The 22713-nt window shown below is 42.8% G+C and overlaps 1 protein-coding gene across 2 annotated transcripts in view; it reads right to left on the bottom strand.

The window, feature by feature from the left end:
- The window catches only part of LOC126996929 (uncharacterized), a 145363-nt gene that overhangs the window by 63388 nt on the left and 59262 nt on the right, over positions 1-22713 (bottom strand). The window contains exon 3 of one of the 2 annotated variants that reach the window (XM_050857874.1): positions 6204-6330. The exons of the other annotated variant lie outside the window; for it this stretch is intronic. The gene's annotated coding sequence lies outside the window, so the exon portion shown is untranslated. The remainder of the gene's footprint in view (positions 1-6203; positions 6331-22713) is intronic. 2 annotated transcript variants of the gene reach the window in all.

Below are 22713 nucleotides of genomic sequence, written 5' to 3'. Positions count from 1 at the left end.
AATGAGGGTAATACTTCCTGCTCCGTCTAATGGTGATGCGGAAGAAGCTGATCCCCTCTTAAAGCACAGCCGTGAGCACGTGAGACTAATACTAGTAATACTTCTTAGCTATTTATTTGGTGTTCAGGTTAATGATATGATACGCAGGTGATTCAAGGCCGGGAATTCGTGGGTCATCTAACAACACTGTGTATATGACAAGGAAAGAAACACGTCTGCTGCAGTTTCTTTACTTATTTTTGTCTTTTAAGGGAAGGATGGGGAAGAGAAGTATTAAGAGGAAGGAAAGGCGGAGAGGAAAAGAGCAATGATCCCTTAATGGTCATGATACACATGTGATTCAAGGCCGGGAATTCGTGGGTCATCAGGCTTATACATCTAACAACACTGTGTAATTGACAAGGAAAGAAACACGTCTGCTGCAGAGTTTCTTTACTTGTTTTTGTCTTTTAAGGGAAGGATGGGGAAGAGAAGTATTAAGAGGAAGGAAAGGCGGAGAGAAAGGGAGCAATGATCCCTTAATAGTCTTGAGTACGGAAGATTATGAGGTTGGCTGCTACCTTAAAACGCATAGGTATCAACACTAATACGACAAATACTTATAAAAAACTCTAATTCTAGGTTGTGACACACTTGATTATAAAGTAGTTTGCCATCTGAAAACGCATATGTAATAAACTAACAACACAAATACCTCTAAAACGTTCCAATCACTTATAAATTTACCTGCATAATGTTCTAATACTTCTAAAGCACTCTGATCACAACTAAGCTTACCTATATGACCTTCACCTCCAATACACACTCAGGGGAAGATATTTAACACCTGGCTATCAGGCTAATACTTCTAACACACCTTAAGCATCACTAAGTCTGCCTAAGTGAGCCTCGCCAACACGACACACGGCCAGGCAGGTAATCAGGTTCTCAGCGTGACAGATCTTGCTAATTAAAGTGAGTATGATGTGCAATTTGCCGCTTGTCACTCAGCGATTAGTTTCCTTCCAGGCTCCGTGTGTGTGCGTGAGACTGGGAGGGCCGGGCTGCTTGTTACCCCGCGTGCAGGTGGCGTGTGTGTGTGTTTGTGTGTTTGTGTGTATTATGCAAGGTGTGTTGGAACAGTATGTATGTTTGCGTTTTGTTTAGTGAGGTGTGTGTGAGTGCGTTTCGCTTACCGTGTATCCTCCCTGGTTTGTTATAATGTGTGCATGTGTGTGTGGGTGTACGTGTAGTTGTGTATGTGTGTACTATGCGGAGTGTGTTGGAACGGTGTGTATGTTTGCGTATGCTTAGTGAGGTGTGTGTGTGTGTGTGTGTGTGTGTGTGTGTGTGTGTGTGTGAGGGCGTTTGTCTTGCTGTGCACACTCCCTTGGGTTTATTATAGTTTGTGTATGTATGTGTTTGTGTGTTTGTGTATGTATGTGTTATGAATAGTATATAGGAACAGTGTGTGTGTGTACGTTTCGCTTCCCGCACACCGTCCTTTGCTTTGTTATAGTGTGTGTGTGTGTGTGTGTGTGTGTGTGTGTGTGTGTGTGTGTGTGTGTGTGTGTGTGTGTGTGTTGGGGGGGGTTATCGGTGTGTATGTATGTGTATGGGCCAGGTTTACACTCTAACTCTCTATGACAGTCTGTAACAGCTTGCAGCAATCCATGACAACCTACATATGCACCTGTCCACGCCAATCACCTTCCCTTCACGCCGCGATATCCAGGTGAAGGCCGTGCAGGAGCCAGGTTCTTAGAGCTCTCAAGAACGAGTACAACCTCCTCTATAAGCCAATCCCTTCCCCTCGAGACCAGGAGAGCCATAGACACAGTTCGAGATCAGGGTTTTCAAAGCTTTCAAGAACCAATACAACATTTTCTACAGACCAATCCCTTCCCCCAGAGACCAAAGGAACAAGGGATGCGGTTTAAGATAATGGTTTTCAAGGCTTTTAAGGGCCAATACAACCTTCTTTTTTTTACAGCAAAGGAGACAACACAAGGGCACAAAAAAAAGGAAACAACAATAAAAAAAGCCCGCTACTCGCTGTTCCTGTAAAGAATCCGAAGAGGTGGCCGAAAGAACAGTCAGTTACGTGAGAAGAGGTGTCCTGATACCTTCCCCTAGAGACCGGGAGAGCCAGGGACACAGTTCGAGATCAGGGTTTTCAAAGCTTTCAAGAACCAATACAACATTTTCTACAGGCCAGTCCCTTCCCCTAGAGACCAAAGGAGCAAGGGACGCAGTTTAAGATAAGGGTTTTCAAGACTTTTAATGGCCAATACAACCTCGTCTACAGACCAATCCCTTCCCCTAGAGACCGGGAGAGAAAAGGACAGAATTCGAGATCCAGGTTTTCACAGCTTTTAATATCAAATGCAACTGGCAAATCCATTCTCCCCTTCTACAGACCAATCTTCTTCCATATACTTCGATAGAACAAGGGACATAATTTGAGATGCAGATTTTCGCAGCTTTCAAAAACAATAACATCCTGCCAATCCATCACCCCTTCTACAGGCCAATCCCTTCCCCAAAACACCAACAGAGCTTTCAAGAACCAACACAACCTCTTCTACAGGCCAATCCCTTTCTCTAGACACCAACAGAGCCAGATACACAGTTCAAGATCCGGGTTTTTAGAGCTTTCAGGAACCAACACAACCTCTTCTACAGGCCAATCCCTTCCCTACACTTCGACATAGCCAGGGACGCAGTTCAAGATCCAGGTTTTCACAGCTTTTAACTCACCCTGCAAATTAGATTCAGAGTAGCAGGTAATCCTTCTCCCGGCGTGCCTCCTCCCTCCCTCGGGCCTCCACACTTTTGGGTTCTCAACTCGATTGCCGGTTTAGCATACTGAGCAGGGGAGGGAGACGCCGGCGGAATATTCATGACGCTGCCCTCATTATCCCAGAAAGTTGGTTGTTATTGTGTATTAGCATAATCTAGTGCAGATATTAGTAAGCCAGGCCGAGGCATCACATTTGAGGTCACGGTAATCAGCATGCATTGTGTTTTCTATCAGGGAGTTCGTGCGGGATAACTAGGAATTATAATCACGAGTTGGGCTGATGTTACTTAGGCGGATAATTCTGCTTCCTGTGATGAAATTCGGGGTCAGTTCGGAATGGCGGTTTTGCGACACAATATCAGTTATTCGTTTAAACATTGACCTTCAGCCGAGAGAAATCAATAGAGGTGTTGTTAGAGATGTTAGTTCATCGGAAAATTCAACTTCAGCGGAAAATTCAACTTCCCGTGGTGAAATTCGGGGTCAGTTCGGTATGGCGGTTTTGCGACACAACATCAGTTATTCGTTTAAACATTGACCTTTAGCTGAGAGAAATCAATAGAGGTGTTGTCAGAGATGTTATAGTTAATCGGAACACTCAACTTAAGAGGAAAATTCAACTTCCTGTGGTAAAATTCGGGGCTGTTCGGTATGGTGGTTTGGCGACACTAGATCGGAAATTCGTTTAGAAAGTAACCTTCAAATGAGACGAATCGAGAGAGCTGCTTTAAAAAATGTTATATACTTAAGCGGAAGATTGGCCTTACTGTGGTGACATTTGGAGTCTGTTCGGTCTGTCAGTTTTGCGACACCATATCAGTAATTCGTTTAGAGAGTGACCTTCAATTGAGAGAAATCAATAGATGTCAGTTATCGGCGAATTCAACTTAGGCGTAAAATTCAACTTCCCGTGGTGTCATTTGGGGCTGTTCGGTAGGGCAGCTTTACGACACTATATCAGTAATCCATAGAGAGAGTGACCTTCAAATTAGAGGAATCAATAGAGCTGCTGTTAAAAATGTTACGTAAGCGGAAGACTGGCCTTACTGTGGTGTCATTTGGAGTCTGCTCGGTCTGTCAGCTTTGCGACACCATATCAGTAATTCGTTTAGAGAGTGACCTTCAAATTAGAGGAATCAATAGAGCTGCTTTTAAAAATGATATTTACTTAAGCGAAAAATTGGCCTTACTGTGGTGACATTTGGAGTCTGTTCGGTTTTGCAACACTAGATCAGTAATCCATAGAGAGAGTGACCTTCAAATGAGAGGAATCAATAGATGTTAGTTTTCGGTAAATTCAACTATAGCAGAAAATTCAGCTTCCCGTGGTGTCATTTGGGGCTGTTCGGTCTGCCAGTTTTGAGACACAAGGTCAATAGTTCGTTTAGAGAGTGACCTTCAGCTGTGAGGAATGAATAAGGCTGCTGTCAAAAGCTATTGGTGTGGTTGGCAAATTATTGGTTGACTTGCCGGGTGCTTTTTGATTACTGGTGGGTGTGAATGAGTGGACGGAAGGGAAAGAAGACGTCTCAAGGTCAGTTCTTTGTGGTTCTCTTCTTTCTGCTGTCTGCGTTATAAGACTCAAAGACGGAAAATGTGAAAATATAGTCCTTTACTTCATCGATTCTGGACTCATGATTAAAATATATATATAGACGATAAGTAACGTTGCAAAAAAAGTTGGAAAGTTTCGTTTAGTCGGCGCAACATCTGTGGTCATATGCCGGAGAGAGACAGAAGGGGAAGGAATTATAGGAGAAGGAAACAGATCCTAGGAGACGGGACACAACCCCCGATTAATACCTGGTACCCATTCACTGCTGGGTGGACAGGAGCGTAGAGTATCGGAAAAGCCGCCCAAATTTTTCCACTCCGCCCGGGAATCGAACCCGGGCTCTCTCGGTAAGTAACGTTGCAAAAAAAAAAAAAAAAAAAAAAAAAACACCCTGGTCCATCGTCTAAGTGGAAATAGTAAACACTGCATGACAGCCAAATCTCAACAAAATAATTATTTATAGTTAGCAGACGTGCAGAGCCAAGGACGTTCCCACACTCAGCCTCCCTCGTTCTATAAATAACATAAGAGTAATCGTTCAGCGAATAAATCTTGAGCTTCGAGTGTCAATATATTCACAAAAACACAAAGCGCCTTAAACACTTCTAAGTCCTCGCAGAGAATTATTGGCGGAGTGAATCATTTCTAAACATTAAGTATGACTGGAAAACCGCCGCTCCTTGCAGACGAGAATATTTAGTCAAGCTTTACTGAGATACGAACACACGCATACACACACACCCAACCCCCCAACCCCTCCCCCCAAACACACTCACACTCACACCCACACTCACACTCTCACACCCACCCACACCCACACCCAACCTCCCCTCCCCCCACACACACTCACACTCACACCCACACACACACCCACCCACACACACACAGTCATGATACATCAGTTTGTAGTTCAGAGATAATCGGTCGTATCATCAGTTCACCTTTCCAAGATAATTCCCTTGAGCTGAGTTCCAACAATGACAGTGTGCCTGCCTGTCTCTCTTTCCTCCGAGTTTTCTGTAAACCGCTTTTCAGGTTAGAGGTTACATCCAACATACTAATTTGTTTCTGGAAGTTTTAGTACGCCGCAAATGTGACTTCCCTTGCGAAATCCGTCGTAATAAAAGTGAGTGCCTTCAATTTTGCAACATTTATTTTAACAACAACGCAGCGGAAATTGATGAGCGCGCTTCTCTGTTTCCATTTACTTTTACCCTTGAGCTGATTCCTGTACAGTAAAAAAAGAGCAAAGAGAAATGGATTGGAAGTGAAGGATTAGGAATTCAACGAAGGTGGAAAACAATTTGGAAACTGACGGTGGTTTTGAAGGCGGGAATAATTGACATGTCTTGGTGAGGGAGAGTTTGGAGTAGAGCTAAAAGGGTTGCACTGCCGTTAGTCTGATCCTCAATTTACAAGTACGTCGATTCTCCGATTGTATTCTTAACCCGGTAGCTGCGGGGATCATGTTTCTTAAAGGCCCCTCTAAGCGAATTAATGAGAAAAAATAATCACTCTCGCAAACCATTTCATAAGATATATCAACGCATTTGTGGTCAGTTTATACATCATCTATTTTGGGGGGTTTATATCATGGCAAAAATATGTCCCGTGTTAACTGGCATCCCCTATTACCATGCCTCGCTTACCCTTCGTCAATATGCAAATACTTCTTTACTCCTCTTAAACTCCTACTGGCATCCTTACCACCATACCTCGCTTAGCCTCCGTCAATACACAAATACATCGGTCATCCTCTTGAACTCCTACCAGCATCTCTTACCACCATACCTGTCTTAGCCTCCGTCAATACATAAAAACATCGTTCCCCTCTTGAACTCCTACCAGCATCCCTTACCACCATACCTGTCTTAGCCTCCGTCAATACACAAATACATCGGTCATCCTCTTGAAGTCCCACTGGCATCCCTCACAGCCCTGCCTCACTTGGCCTCAGAGCAACGACACACTAGGTCCTGAGATTATCTGCCACCTGAAAACGCAAAGGTGATAAAAATAATAAAAATAATCCCTCTAAAACGTTCTAATCAGTCCTAACTCTACCTGGATAAGCTGCTAATACTCCTAATTCGTATACTTTTATGACAAATATGACGACAAATCCACAATGCCTATATTTATTATTAACGCTCATTATCATTACAGTCACCGGGAGAGATACGATACTGAGTGCAAATCGCCGCTACAAATTCGGCCTTCATCAGCTTAAATTATGTAATGGGACCAATTCGTCAGCCTGGAGCATACGGAATGAGGGGAACAATATCTACTTGGTCCTAGTGTCCGGAGCATATGGGATGAGGGGAATAATATCTACTTGGCTGTACTGTAATTAGTTTTGTGTTTTAAAGAATTCTGAAGCGGAGGAAGGAAGAAAGGGAGAGTGAAACACGAGTGAGAGTGAAGGCGGGAAGCGAGGAGAGAATTTATGTCACTGAGAGGAGAGTGTCGACCTCATTTTACAGCACGGAGAGAGAGGAAAGGAAGAGCAGAAAGATGGAAAGACAGAGAGAAAGAGAGATATAAACATGAAAAAAAGAGTGAAAAGGAAATGAAAGATGAAATATGGATGGAAAGACAGAAAGAAAGAGAAAGATAGACATGAAAAAAGAGAGAGAAAAGGAAAAGAAAGAAGAAAGATGGAAAGACAGAAAAAGAAAGAGAAAGATAGACATGAAAAAAAGAGAGAAATGGAAAGGAAAAGCAGAAAGATGGAAAGACAGAAAGAGAAAGAAAGATACACATAAAAAAAGAGAAAAGGAAAAAGAAAGAAGAAAAATGGAAAGACGAACAGACAGAGAAAGATAGACAGACATAAAAAAAATAGAAAGGAAAGAAGAAGGATAGAAATGACAAAAAAGAAAGAAGAAAGGAAAGCAGAAAGATAGAAAGACACAGAGAGAGAGAGAAAGATAGATGGACATGAAAAAAAGAGGAAAGTAAGATAGACAGACATGAAAAAAAGAAAGAAGAAAGGAAAGAAGAGAGACAGAAGACAAAGAGAAAGAAATATATAAAGAAAAAAAAAAGAAAAGAAATGAAGGAAAGAGATGAAAATAATGAATAAGCAATGTATATATTCGCGTTTCTAATACTCCAACATGAGTGACCAGATATCTACATTCCGTGGAAGAATCAGTCAATCATATCTCTTTTTTAGAGCAGGGCTTTTTTTTTTTTTTTTTTTTTTTTTTGTTTTTTTTTATTTTGTGTTTTTGAGAAAAAAATAATAATAATAATAATAATAATAATAATAACTAGGTGTAAAACAATTCTAAGATCAATTACCAAAGCGTACAGATATGTTCTCAATATTTTTGTTTTCATAGAAGGCGTAACAAAATGTAATATAACTTGATAAATCGTGGCCGCAAATTATCTTTCGAGGAAAATATATTACTGATGGATGACAACCGTGAATGAACATCAGAAGGGTAGTTAGTGGACGTCCTTTTGCTCTGTTATGTTCTTTGCTGTTTTCTCCTTAAAGGAATCCAAGACAAGAATACTCATTTTTTTTACAGTTTTACAGCTAAAGAAACTGCTCAAGGGCAAAAAAAAAAATGTAAAAAAAACAGTGGCGCCTTATTATATTTATATTCTACTAGTTATTCTACATTAGTTATACTACATTATTATATTCCACTAGTTTTTTGCCTTTCATCAATTGAGATCCATTGACTACCCTTCTAATGGCCATCCGTGGGTGTCTCCATCAGCAGCGGATCATATACAAAGGCAATCAATACACGGCATTCGTTTTATAAGCTCAAAATACCTGGCACGCGTCATTACCATTAGTGTCCTTTGGCGCAGAATAATAAAATGGTGATTCTGTTCTTCATGAGTTCGCATATCATGAGTGAGATGGATTTATGTAATGTTCTATAATAATACAATACATCAGACCAATTTGCTCTAATAATGTGATGCATCATATTAAAGGGTGAGGGATACGCGCCGCAGTTTTTACATAATACCCAATTACTTTCACAAGAATTTATAGAACCAACAGTCAGCGCGGCGGCGGCCCAAACTTTCCGTTCCTCGTGTCTCCGTAATTGCAAAGCCGCGCAGTTACTCTCGGAAGAACGCGTAAAATAGATAACACATGCAGCAGTCAAAACTTTGCGTCCTCCTTCTCGATTCTTACGGCTTCCTAAAGTGGCGGGCGCAGCGGGCGGTCAGGAGGCAGGTGTGCTGGCAGCGAGCCATCCCGCGCCCAACACAGCCGCTCTTGTGCCCAGGCACGTCGAGGCGCCGCACCGGCCTCACAACACCAGCTGCCTCCGCGGCCCTAATTAACCCGGTAGCAGCGACTAGCCAAATTTGTGTCTTTACCGTGTACCATCGACGGGCCCAATTTTTGCCAGGACATAAACCGCCCTCCCGAAAATAGATGGTGCATTAACTGATCACAAATGCGTTGATATATATAATGAAGTGGTTTGCGTGAGTGATGATTTTTTTCTCATTAATTCGCTTAGAGGGGCCTTAAAGAAACATGATCCCCGCAGCTACCGGGTTAAACAAGGCTCATTCTCTCCGCCAATACTTTCGCTTTCTCACACAGAGCAAGACAAAGGGAGTTATTTAAGGAGCAAAAGAAAATCCGAATCAATAGTGAAGGGTTTAGTGAGAAATTTAGCTTTGGGACAAGGAAAAAATACCGACAATATTCTACTTATTTGATAGGAAAAAGAATATTGTAAAATTAAAGACACTAACTTTTATCACGGTGGACATTGCAAGGGAAGTCACTAATCTACTTCCTTTTAGGGTCACGAGATGTTCCTTCGGTGAAAACATTAAAAACAGTCACATTTTCATTGAGAGAGAGAGAGAGAGAGAGAGAGGGGGCGAGTCTTGGGCACCGATCCCTCAACACGTCCTGGTGAATTTGTGCATCGGAGAAACTTACGACTCTCTGCAGACAAAGATGCTGCCCCCCTCTCTCTCTCTCTCTCTCTCTCTCTCTCTCTCTCTCTCATTAAAAAGATGGTAAAAAATGAAGAAAAAACAGTAAAAATGAAAGAATGAGCAAGCTGTATTCTATTAGATTCTTTATATATACTTTCTTTTTTATTTCTTTTATTCTTTCTTTCTTTCTTTCATTCTTTCTTCCCTTTCTATCCTTCTTCTTTCCTTCCTTCCTTCCATTCCTTATTTCCTTCTATATTTCTTTAACACTTAAGAAACAAACCCCACAATGCCGCACTAAGATAACCAGACAACTTCATTCTTCCCGACCCAATTCCAAAACTTTACCTCAAGGCTCCACAACTTAAAATCAATCCCTTCAACATTACCACCGCTGCCTGACCCTGACCCTGACCCAACCCAACCTGACCTCCCATCATAGCGTTTTCTCACTCTCCTTAATCCCTGGAGTTCACGGAAGAAAGAAAAGAAGAGAAAAAGGCCACAAAATACGGGTCAGGCTCAGTGGGCGTCTAAAATATCCCTGAAGCCGTATCTCTAGGTATGAAGGTCGCTGGAGATGAATGGGGATGCTGAGGAAAGGGATGAGGAGGGGGCAAGGGAAGGAGATTTATTTTCTTCATATTTTCTCGCCTCTCATTTCCTTCCTTTTCGTTTATGCTCTTTCCGCCTTCTTGCCGTTTTCCTTTCTCCTTCTTCTTCATCTTCTCTTCCTCCTCCTCCTCCTCTTCCTTATCCTTGGCTGTCAATTCCTCTCCTTTCGTTTATGCTCCTGCCTTCTTTCCGTTCCTCCTCTTTGGTCACTCTTTCTCCTTCTTCTTCATCTTCTCTTCCTCCTCCTCCTCCTCCTCTTCCTTATCCTTGGCTGTCAATTCCTCTCCTTTCGTTTATGCTCCTGCCCTCTTTCCGTTCCTCCTATTTGGTCACTCTTTCTCCTTCTTCTTCATCTTCTTCTCTTCCTCCTCCTCCTCCTCCTCCTCCTCCTCTTCATTATCTTTCCTCTCCCTTTGCTTGGCTTTCAATTAATTTCCTCCGTTTATACTTCTGCCTTCGTTCCGTTCCTCCACTTCTTAGGTCAATTATCTTCTCCTCCTCCTCCATCTTCTCCTCTTCTTCCTTCTCTTCCTCTTCCTCTTTCTCCACTCTCTTCCTTTCCTTCCGTATATAATCCTCTTGCCTTATTGCCATTCCTCTTCTTCTTAGGTTAATCTTCTCCTTCATCATCTTTTCCTCCTCCGTTTCCTCCTCTTTCTACTGTTATGCATACTTCTTCTATTCCTTTTCTTCCTATTCCTTCCTCTCCCTTTGCTAAATTCTCCCTTCCTTTCCTTCCGTTTATACTTCTCCTTCCTTCTTCTTTCTGTTTTCCCTCTTCTTAGGTCAATCTTCCTCCTCTTCCATCTTTTCCTCTTCCTCCTCCTCCCTTTCTTCCTCTTTCTCCGTTGCTTCCTCTTTCCCTTCTTCCATATCCTTCCTCATTTCCTTTTTTTCATTTATACGCCATCTGCCTTTTTTCCGTTCTCCTCTTGTTAGGTCAATCTTTCCTCTCTTCCTCCTTCAATTTCTCTTCTTCCTCCTCCTCTTTCTCCAATTATTCATGCCCCTCCTCCTCCTCCTCCTCTTCCTTTTCCTTCCTCTCCCGTCGTATGTCTTCCTCCCTTTGCAGCCTTCGTCTTTGTTAGTCATACTTCACCTCCTCCTCCTCTTCCTCTTCTGCGTCCTTCTCCTTTTCATCGTCCTCGTCCTCTTCCTCCTCCTCCTCCTCCTCCTCCTCCTCCTCCGCTGTCGTTCCTTACATTACAGCCCATAATTACCTGTCAATTTATATCGTCGGTTCATTTTCAATTTACAACTTACATTTTCCTTTCATATTCTGTCTATAACTTACATTTTCCTTCCATATTCTGTCTATAACTTACATTTTCCTTTCATATTCTGTCTATAACTTACATTTTCCTTCCATATTCTGTCTATAACTTACATTTTCCTTTCATATTCTGTCTATAACTTACATTTTCCCTCCATATTCTGTCTATAACTTACATTTTCCTTCCATATTCTGTCTATAACTTACATTTTCCTTCCATATTCTGTCTATAACTTACATTTTCCTTTAATATTCTTTCTATAACTTACATTTTCCTTCCATATTCTGTCTATAACTTACATTTCCAGTCTATATTCTACCGGTAACATAGATTTTGAGTCCATATTCTATCTTGAACAAAATTTAAGTTAATATTCTATACAAAAATGTTTATTGATGACGCTTAAGCTTGCATCATATAGATAATAGATTTTCCCACTTATTCTCATTTCTCTCTTTTCTCTCATGATTGCACATTCTCACATTACCAAATACTTCATATCAATCAGGAGAGTAGTAGTAGCAGTAGTAGTAGTAGTAGTAGTAAGTCGGCGATATAGATGAAGCAACAAAGTAATAAACCAGAGAAGAAAGAGTTGGAGGCAAAAGCTTTTTTTTATTATTGCTTTCTTTTTTTGTGTGCCCTTGAGCTGACTCCTTTGTTGTAAAAAAAAAAAAAAAAAAAAAGAGAGAGAGAAAGGCAATAAGAAGAATAAAGAAACACAAGAGAAAGCAAGTATGTAATAACCAGGGAAGAAAAGGCTGAGGATGCTAGATAGAGGACGCAAGAAAGTAATAACCAGTGGCTGCAAAGGTTGGCAAAGATGTGTCACAAAGCACCGGGGACGTCGTAGGGAGACTAAACCTTTTTTCAACTGGACGCGAGAGACTGATCCATATTCTTAACCCCTTGACTGCGGATTTCCTGCAAGAACACATCATCAAGCTACAGGAAGGGAATGAAAAGTGTCTCCTACAACTTAATGAAGAAAAATGTAGTCCTGCACCTTGAGAGGGGATATCCAGCACACCAATACCACATGGGAAACACTCCACAATCCACCACAGAGCCAGAGAAAGACCTGGGACTATAGCTTGCCGGGATAACAGTGAAAGTCAAATCAGTGCCAATCGCAGCGGATGGGTTAAACGTATCAGACTCCATTTTTAAGACTATTTTCCAAGGTCAACGAGAAAATTAACCGGGTTTTCATGGGTGTTTTTTCCGTTCATGGTGAAGAAGCCGTGTAAAAATATCACTGGAAACACAAAGCAGTCCGTGAAAACCACAACTTCCACGAGAGTCTTTTCAAACTGGTGAAGTGAGGTGCCGGGACAGGCTTCTGAACCTGACCTTGACCTATGTGTGGACGAAGGGGAGGGGGAGGGAGACACGAGTGCGAGTGTGTGTGTAGAGATGAAATATATATGTGTGTGTGTGTGTGTGTGTGTGTGTGTGTGTGTGTGTGTGTGTGTGTGTGTGTGTGTGTGTGTGTGTGTGTGTGTGTGTGTGTGTGTGTGTGTGTGTGTGTGTGTGTGTGTGTGTGTGTGTGTGTGTGTGTGTGTGTGTGTGTGTGTATGTGTGTGTGTGTGTCCCGAAACTAACGAGCAAAGCTAGAAATAAAAAAATAAAAAAATCCAACCATGAATTCTCGGGAGGGATGCCCCAATATTTCCAGGCAGGTCGCCGAGCGGTGTTCCGGCGGGTTCACCCCCAACTCGGACCATTGCCTGCTCGGACCGGACCGGCACCAACTCGGACCATTGCCTGCTCGGACCGGACCGGCACCAACTCGGACCATTGCCTGCTCGGACCGGACCGGCACCAACTCGGACCATTGCCTGCTCGGACCGGACCGGCACCAACTCGGACCATTGCCTGCTCGGACCTGACCGGCACCAACTCGGACCATTGCCTACTCGGACCGGACCGGCACCAACTCGGACCATTGCCTACTCGGACCGGACCGGCACCAACTCGGACCATTGCCTGCTCGGACCTGACCGGCACCAACTCGGACCATTGCCTACTCGGACCGGACCGGCACCAACTCGGACCATTGCCTGCTCGGACCGGACCGGCACCAACTCGGACCACAATAGTGGACCAACTCGGAACAGATCTAGATATCAATAAATAGAACAAAAGGTAAAAACAAAAGCTTCAAAACAATAAAACTCACGCATCCAAGAATTTTGTTTGCAACTCATTATTACAAACCTAAAATTACAAAAAAAAAATAAAACAACAAGGTTAAGAAATTAAAAAATAATATGTGGTAGTTGAAAAACAAAGTATAAAAGCCTTGAAACAATAAAATTCACGCATAACATTAAGACAATAACATTCACGGCAATGTAATGAGAAACTGCCTTTAGTAAGTTTTTAGCTGATCAATGGACATTAGAAATTGGTCCCAAAGTTTTACAAGTTGTCCATGATGCTTGGCATAGTTTGTTTTTTGGTGTCGCAATACCTTTCCATCATTTAATAAATGCACTTGTAGTGTTACGAGCCTTGCTTCATTATACAATAGTGTTGTGAGTGAATATAAATTATAAATCTCTCTCTCTCTCTCTCTCTCTCTCTCTCTCTCTCTCTCTCTCTCTTATTTTCGATACCTTTCTTTCCACCCTACACTTTTTTTATATATAATTCTCCTCTAATTCCTTCCCCTTCTTCCTTTCGTCAGTTCCTTCCTCATTCTCTCATTTTTCTCTTAAAGTAATCCTTCCTTCTTATTTCCTCCTTTATCTCTTTCTTCCTCCTTACTCTCTTCCTCTATCCTTCGCTCCTATTCAATTATTATCATGTCTTCCTTTTTCATTTCTAATATTTAATCATCTTGCCACTTTTACTGTTTTCTCTCCATGTTCTCTTTTATCATATCTCTTTCTTTCTCTTCCCTGTTTATTTCCCGTTATTTTCTTTTTTTTCGTTTTTTGCTTTCAAATTAAGTCTATACGTAGTGCCAACCTTCAAAATCATTATTTGTTCTGACACTCCTTGCAAACACACACCAAACGGTGGGAGGCCATACCCAAGACCTCATCCACGTAGTGTTTACTTACTCTAAAAGATTTAATAGTGGTTGTGACCCATTCGCTTTTTTGTAAGCAGCAGGCACATATGATAACGAAAGCAATTGTCTTGAAAATTTGTATGTTTCAATGTCGTTTGTGTAGGCAGATTGAAGGCCAAGTTCATGGACTTTCCTCCAGACTGCCTGTCCCCAGTGACAGGCACAACCACGCATAAGCACATCTGGAAAAACGTCTGGGGTAGCCCGCCAAACACTTGCCTCAAAATCAAGTATTACTTCTTGAACTTTTAATTGTTCTCCTAGGATTTCTCATTTCGGTCTCACAAGCTCTATGTTGCCAAAACCTGCATTCATCACAGAGCAATGTCTTCTGCAAAATTATTAAATTAATTTATAATAAAGGCAATTATACCACTTATCACTATTTAAACTTTTCCTGATATTTGCCTTCAAGAATAGTACTACTAACTATAGACTAAATATAGACCATTAATAAAAGTTTACATCCCACGCATCCCTCCCTGGCGAACCTCACTTAATACGAAGGATTGATTTTCTTGGAGGATTTTCTGTGCGTATATATCTGATCCACTTTATCATTTTCTTCTTTTTTCCGAGACTTGTGATTTTTTGAGATTTTATGGAAGTGTTTGAGATCTAGTCCACCTGCGCTTTGCTCCTGATATGTGGCGGTGGTATTTCATTCGATATTTTACTCCACCATTTGTTTATGGCGTCAAAGTGTACGAGAGATGTGTTAGGAGGGAGGAAGGTTTGGAGAAGGGAGTTGGAAGAGGGGGGTTGGAAGGGAGGGGGATTAAGAGGCAGGAGGTTAGGAGGGAAGGGGTCTAGGAGGGAGGGGATAAAGGGAAGGAGTGCTGGTGGTTAGGAGGGAGACGCAAGGGTTAGCGGATTGAAGATTCTCGCACCGGGTCGCTACGTTTTTGTATTCTGAAAGTCACGCATCTTACTAATGTTTAAAACCTGGAAACCGAGATATTTTCCTTATTATGAACTTCGCTCTATGTAAATATTTATGCGTTTTGTTGGGGCCCAGAATTAATACCAGAGATTTGTTAGGAGGGAGGAAGGTTTGGAGGGAGGAGTTCGAGGAGGGGGGTGGGAGGGAGGGGGATTAAGATGAAGGAAGTTAGGAGGGAAGGAGTTTATGAGGGAGGGGATAGAGGGAAGGAGTGCTGGTGGTTAGGAGGGAGACGCAAGGGTTAGCGGATTGAAGATTCTCGCACCGGGTCGCTACGTTTTTGTATTCTGAACATCACGCATCTTACTAATGTTTAAAAGTTGGAAACCGAGATATTTTCCTTATTGTGAACTTCGCTCTGTGTAAATATTTATGCGATTTGTTGGGGCCGAGAAGCAATACATTCTTTTGCGCTGTGAGTTTCAAGTCTCCGTCGCGTGATACGCCGACTTCGCTGTCAAAGGAAGTGAATATAAATGTTTGCCGCGTATTCAGCGAAGGAACGTTAAGAGTGCGGCGGCTTTTATCGAAATTAATTGTGTGTGTGTGTGTGTGGGGGCATGTGTCTCTCTCTCTCTCTCTCTCTCTCTCTCTCTCCCCCCCCCCCCCCTTTCTTCCTGTGAATTACAACAAAACTATTTCAACACAATTTTTAAGATTTCATATTTAGCCTCAACTTTTCCTTACATATTACCTTTGCTTTAGTTGTTGTTGTTGCTCTCTCTCTCTCTCTCTCTCTCTCTCTCTCTCTCTCTCTCTCTCTCTCTCTCTCTCTCTCTCTCTCTCTCTCTCTCTCTTATTTTCGATACCTTTCTTTCCATCCTACACTTTTTTATATATAATTCTCCTCTAATTCCTTCCCCTTCCTTTCGTCAGTTCCTTCCTCATTCTCACATTTTTCTCTTAAAGTAATCCTTCCTTCTTATTTCCTCCTTTATCTCTTTCTTCCTCCTTACTAGGGTAGGCGGTGGCCGAAGTGATAGCGTACTGGACCCACATTCGCCGCGTGATGGACGACGCGGGTTCGAATCCTCACGCTACCACTCGGATTTTTCAGTCACCGCCGAGTGGCTTAAAACTACCCACATGCTGCCCTGAAGACCACCCATCAACCCGGACTCTAGAGGAAGCCGTCCAAGCGAATCAAGAACGAGTTCCGGGGGGCAGCATGAGCCAATGCAAGATGGCGCCACTATAAACACTCGCCTGCGCCAGAACGGGCTGGACCGACCATCAGGCCCCACCTGGAAGAAGCCTTGGGCCGACCATCAGGCCCCACCAGGAAGATGCCTAGGCAATAGGCATCAACGTAAAAAAAAACAAACAAAACCTCTCTTCCTCTATCCTTCGCTCCTATTCAATTATTATCATGTCTTCCTTTTTCATTTCTAATATTTAATCCTCTTGCCACTTTTACTGTTTTCTCTCCATGTTCTCTTTTATCATATCTCTTTCTTTCTCTTCCCTGTTTATTTCCCGTTATTTTCTTTTTTTTCTTTTTTTTTTTTTTGTATCTTGCTCAACCTCCCTTTCCTCTGCTTCTTGCCTCCACCTCTCACACCAATTCCTTCCTTTTTCACCTCCTCCTCCTCCTCCTCCTCCTCCTCCTCGTTTTCGCTTTACTTCTCGCTTCGCTTCTTTTTCTCACTATTGCCTTCTCTTTCTCACCTTTTTCACTCCCTCTTGCAACCTTTTCCCTCACTCTTCCTCTCTATTTTCCTCCTCACTTCCGTCTGTCTGGCGTGTCCTTCTTCACCTTTTCACTCCTCTTTTCAACTCTCTAGCATTTCTTTCCATACCTGTTTTATTTTCCTCGTTTTCCCTTCTACCTCCTTCTTCCTCGTCACTCTCTTCCGTCTTTTTCCTTCACCTTTTCACTCTTTTTCCTGACCCTCCGACATTTCTTTTCCCTTCCTGTTTTATTTTCCTGGTTAACTCTTCTATCTTCTCCTCCCTCGTCACTCTATTTCCGTTTCTATCTACATTTTTTCACTCTTTTTTTTTCTCAACCCTCAAACATTTATTTTCCCTTCCTGTTTTATTTTCCTGGTTAAGTTCTCTATCTTCTCCTACCTCGTCACTCTATTTCCGTCTCTATCTACACTTTTTCACCTATTTTCCTAACCCTCCGACATTTCTTTCTCTTCTTGTTTTATTTTTCTGGTTAAGTCTTCTATCTCCCTCTTCCTCGTCACTCTCTTGCGTCTCTATTTTCACTTTTTCACTTCTTTACTTTCCTTCCTCTTTTATTTCCTTCTCTCACTCATCTATCTCCTCCTTCCATCTTCCTTTCCTGAACTCCTTCGTCAGCTACGCACCACACTCACTCAGGCCCTTGACACGCTTTCCACCTCCTCCTCCTCTTTATCCTCATCCTCATCCTCCTCCTTCAGCATTGGGGTGAAGGAGGGACACCTAATGATGCCTGACGGAGGGCGTGATGGTCGTCAGGCACTGCAAGCCCCACCGCACCGCCTCCCTCAACGACTGTTTCTGTTAAGGTGAACTATTGCAACGGGAGACAGCCTGGAGCTTTGCCCTATATGTTACCCTGCCCTGTTTTTAGTTTATTTTTGTTGGTAGTGCTTTGCGGGTTTTTATTTATGAGGATTTTAAGCTTTGTGGTGCCTCTGGTGACTTATTTCTTTTTATAATTGAACTTTGACTAGTTATTTTGTATCTGCAGTTCTTTTTCTCTGTTTTTTTTAAGCGTTTTGAAAGTGAATAAGTGTGTGTGTGTGTGTGTGTGTGTGTGTGTGTGTGTGTGTGTGTGTGTGTGTGTGTGTGTGTGTGTGTGTGTGTGTGTGTGCGTGCGTGCGTGCGTGCGTGTGTGTGTGTGTGTGTGTGACTCAAATTTTTCATGTATTCAAGATAATCCGCCACTCCATCCACACCCAATGTCTTTATGCATGATAAATCTCTACACACACACACACACACACACACACACACACACACACACACACACACACACACACCTCACACACACACACCACACACCTCACTGCGCCACACACCCATCCACTCTCCTAAGCATTCCTCCCTTGACCTTAACGCGTTTCTCATCCCGCCCAGGAGACAGCTGAGCCCAGGTTAATGTCACGAGTCGCTGTTGTTGGTGCTATGAATGCGTTACCCTACTGAGAGATTGTACCGAGAAAGTGAGAATGCAGAGATAGATACAGAAATTAATATATACGTGTGTTTGTGTGTGTGTGTGTGTGTGTGTGTGTGTGTGTGTGTGTGTGTGTGTGTGTGTGTGTGTGTGTGTGTGTTAACTTAAACCCACGGAAGTTGTGTAGCATAGCAAGTTTTGATGTAAGCTCCAACTCGTGATGATTGCTCGTGAATGCTCAATGTTAAAGCTGTATTTCACGACGAGAGGAGGGGAGGGGGGGGAGGGGGGGGGGGGGATTGGGATAGGTGATAGTAATACACTCTGTCAAAGGCTGAATCAATCATATATTACAAACCCCTGAATGCTGGTGGAAATGGAAAGAAACAGAAACACAGAAGACTAAAGAGGAATTACTGACGTGTTAAGGTGACGCGTGAAACTCTACGGACACTCCAAGCCACATTTACATTACTCTTCATTCCCTGCCCGTGACGAAGGTTTTGCGATAAATTCTACGGACGTAACAAGCCCCATTTTTACATTACTCATCCTTTATTGCTGTAGACTAGTGTAGACGAATCTACTCTGCTTGTCGCCAACCTTCCAATGTAGAGTTTAGTACTGACAAGCGCGGCGGGAATGAGGCTGGGGAGGACTCATTTCCATGGTAACCTATGTGCTATGTGTGTGCTTGTGCGTGTGGATGGGGAGGATGAGGAGAGGGTGGGTTTTGGGGTGAATGGGTAGGTGTGTATGTGGGTGCATGCGTGTGTGTGTATGTATGTCCGGGTGTATATCTGTGTGTAGGTTAAGACGGCACGTTCAGTAACACGTATCCTTCCCGGGGTAACATCGAACCCTGGCTACCTGGTGACAAGCAGAAACACGCAGTCACTCTACCAACGAGGGCTGAAAGCAATACCATAGCGAATACAACGACGGAAAAGGGCATTACGTAGGCTGGTCAGGCGCCGTTGTTTTCTTCACGTTAACAGCACGGCCATGGAGAACTGTTTTAAAGATGGACTCTCTTAAAAGCGGTGAAGGCCACGTTAAGGTGCATGCAAATTAGTTATTACGTACGGGCAGCTTTAGCGGGGCCGAAAGGCTGGAGGCTACAGCGGCAGTTCTGTTTTCCGTTGGTCAGGCGCGCCATGAATGCAGTCAAATGAGAACGCTTCTGCATGTCTGTCTGTTTATAAGCTGAAAACGTCTACTGTGAGGCCGATTATGTTTGTCTGTGTGCGTGTGTGTGTGGGGGGGGGGGTCTGTTTATTTGTGTGTGTGATGAAGAAAAGGATTAATAAACGTGAGAAGCAAGGTCTGGAATCACTGGGGGAGCTCAGTCTCCTAAACAATAGCCGCTCCATCACACGTGCTACAAACAAAGACAATAACTCCACGCGTGAATGTGAATGGACATCATATATATAGAAGTACACGAACACGTTGACTGTATTTTAACTTCTGGGATGCCGTTTCGATATCCTTCAAACATAAACTCTGGAAAACACAATCACAAACGACATGAAAGGCCTTAAAATTACAGTATTGACTTTGCAGACTATGAAAAAATACTTATAAATAACAAAACGATGAAAGCAAGAGAGTAAATACATATACAATCTAACGCAATAAACTGTAAAAGAGTAAGAAAAGGGACAATATTTAATAAGCTCACAAACAAGAATTCGACATAGTGAAAATACATATACAGTCCACCGCAGAAAACAGTGAAAGATTGAGAAAAAGGACAATATAGAGAAACGTGGTGCAGTATAAGCCGGGAAGGTGTATTGCAGGTTAAGATGGACAAATATTTAGCAAGGTGAAGCAATATAGGCTCTGGGAAAGTGAATTGCAGAGTACGATGGACAAATATTTATAAATGTGGTGCAATATAGGGCCGGGAAAGTGTATTGCAGAGTAAGATGGACAAAGGCACACACACACACACACACACACACACACACACACACACACACACACACACACACACACACACACACACGGACGACAAACACAGGAGCCAATAAGTCCACGGGCCCTTGTTAACACGAGGTCACAATTGTAAGCAGACAATTTACCAGTGTAGGAGGCGAGGCAAACCAATACCAGGAAGTCGTGTTGGCCGCTACTCCCCTCTTACCCCTCCTCCTTCCCCTTCTCCTCCTCTTCCTTCTCTTCCTTCCTCTCCTCCCCTCCGCGATAAATGGTGGACGAATAGGAACTGGTTGGTCTGTATAACACGAAACCCAAATTATCTCGCGAGACTAATTCATGTCCCAGGTAGGCGGGCTGCTTGCATCCCTTTGTGTATAGGGTCCTCGCTGCCTCGTGCTGGGATGTTCAATGTGATATGTGTAGACGTGCGGGGTATCTGTTTCTCTCACCCACACCCACACCTACCCACACACATACACAAGAGCGGCAGCGAGATATATATAACCATAGTTCTCTAGCTCCTTGTCGGTAAGCCATTCTGGATGCTTCAAATGTGTGCGAGTTGGCAGCCTTACATATCAGTTTGAACTGCGAAACATGCCAGCTAAGCACCGAATATTAAGGTAAACAGCAAGCAACACATATACCAAACAGCGACAGGCAATATAAACACATGAAAAAGAAAGAGAAACAAAACACGAGTAAAACTAACAAGGACAACACAAATTTTGTAAAACCACGATGATATAATAAAAAGACGGCCAGAAACCTTGTAAAACGACGCGTGAATCCATAGAAAACCAGAAACCTTTTGAAAATACGTGTAAACCCAATACAAAACGACCAAAAACCTTATAAAACGACGCGTGAATCCAAAGAAAACCAGAAACCTTTTAAAAATACGTGTAAATCCAATACAAAAAGACCAAAAACCTTATAAAACAACGAAAAGAAAACCAGACAATTTGTAACATCACGAGTAAAATCAATACCAAGACAACCTAGAAAACAACGAGGAAATACAACAAATAGCAATCCGAAAATTTGCGAAACCTGGCTCTCACTAATCCTTCACTGCAATCTCCAGACAGACACACACAGACAGACGAACACCCTCGGGGAATAAAATAACAAGAACACAGAGAGAGAGAGAGAGACATAGTGACCAGTGGATAATACTTCGTCTCCCTCTTATACCTTTCTCTGCCTTCACCCCCAAGTGTCCTGCCGCCCTCAACACACTCGTGACGAACAACTGTAATATTGGTTCTATGTCTTGCCCTGGCACACATTTTTCCTCGCAGATTTGCCGGATATATTGGGAATTCCCGTCCCCGTAGCTCAGAGAAAGGCAGCGGCTGAGCGAGGCGGGTGTAGCGACTGTTTTTTTTGTTGGAGTGGCGGCCTGGCGGATTAACCGGGCATGTAATGGGTTGTGAGATTAGCTATAGATGTAACAGTAACGGGTCCCTGGAACGTATTTGCTCCCCTAACTTATCTTGCTGTATGTCATTTTTTTTCGGTATATGAATTTTAGAAAGAGAATGTCATAGAAAAGATTTATAACGAAGAAATACGCATTACCTACGAAGAGTGTTAAGAGAAAACAATGGGATATGGTGTAACTCAAAAACGAAAAGAAACCGGTCATGGAGAGTGATTGAAGAGAAGAAGAGAAAAGGGAGAAAGACCACAAGTAGTACGTAGGCTATGCTGAATGTTTTAGAAAGGTGCAGTTTGATTAATGTTGTAAACGCAAAAGTTTTAGCAACAAAAATGAAATATGGTGTAACTTTGAAACGAGAAAAAACTGAAGTCGTGAAGGAGAGTAAGAGAAGGAAAATAAAAGAAAGAAACACTGCACATAATTCGTAAGAAGGATGTTTCAGTAAGAAGAAAGCATAATTCAGGTTAACTTTAATAGGATGAAAAAAAAAAAAAACGAGGAAGGAGAGTGAATGATGCAACACGATGGATTATTTAAACTGTCATCGCTAAATCCAGCAACGCCGAGGGGTCAACTGTCCATCTGGTAAACAAAAGGTCAAAAATTCAAACAGTGTCAATGCCGGCTATCGCTAAGTGGCCGACGATCACCCACGTGCGGTTCAGGTGTCCACCAACTTTAGCGACCGTCAGGGGAGCGCCGGGATGCTAGCAGGCTGGCATCGATCACAGCGCCCTTAATGAAAGCCTAACGCAGCTTGGGGCCTCGACATGAAAAAGGTGGAATGTCTTAATAATGCCGAGTGATCATTTTCAGCGTTAGGCTGTAGAGTCTGCGCCAACACCAAGGCCTGAACAGAGCACCTTCCGTCTCTCAGTCTTTACCTCTCCCTGCTAAGCAACATTACCTTCACAAAACCTTCATAACACACCCTGCCAATCCCTGCACAGCCCATTACCCTTCCCAACCCTGCATAACTCACCGTGCCACCCCACCAGTCCGTACTATTACC

Source organism: Eriocheir sinensis, chromosome 11 (genome assembly GCF_024679095.1).
Source record: "Eriocheir sinensis breed Jianghai 21 chromosome 11, ASM2467909v1, whole genome shotgun sequence".
In the NCBI taxonomy this organism is placed as follows: Eukaryota; Metazoa; Arthropoda; class Malacostraca; order Decapoda; family Varunidae; genus Eriocheir; species Eriocheir sinensis.
Note: the sequence above shows the minus strand (reverse complement) of the source record. Positions and strands in the feature narration are given on the sequence as shown.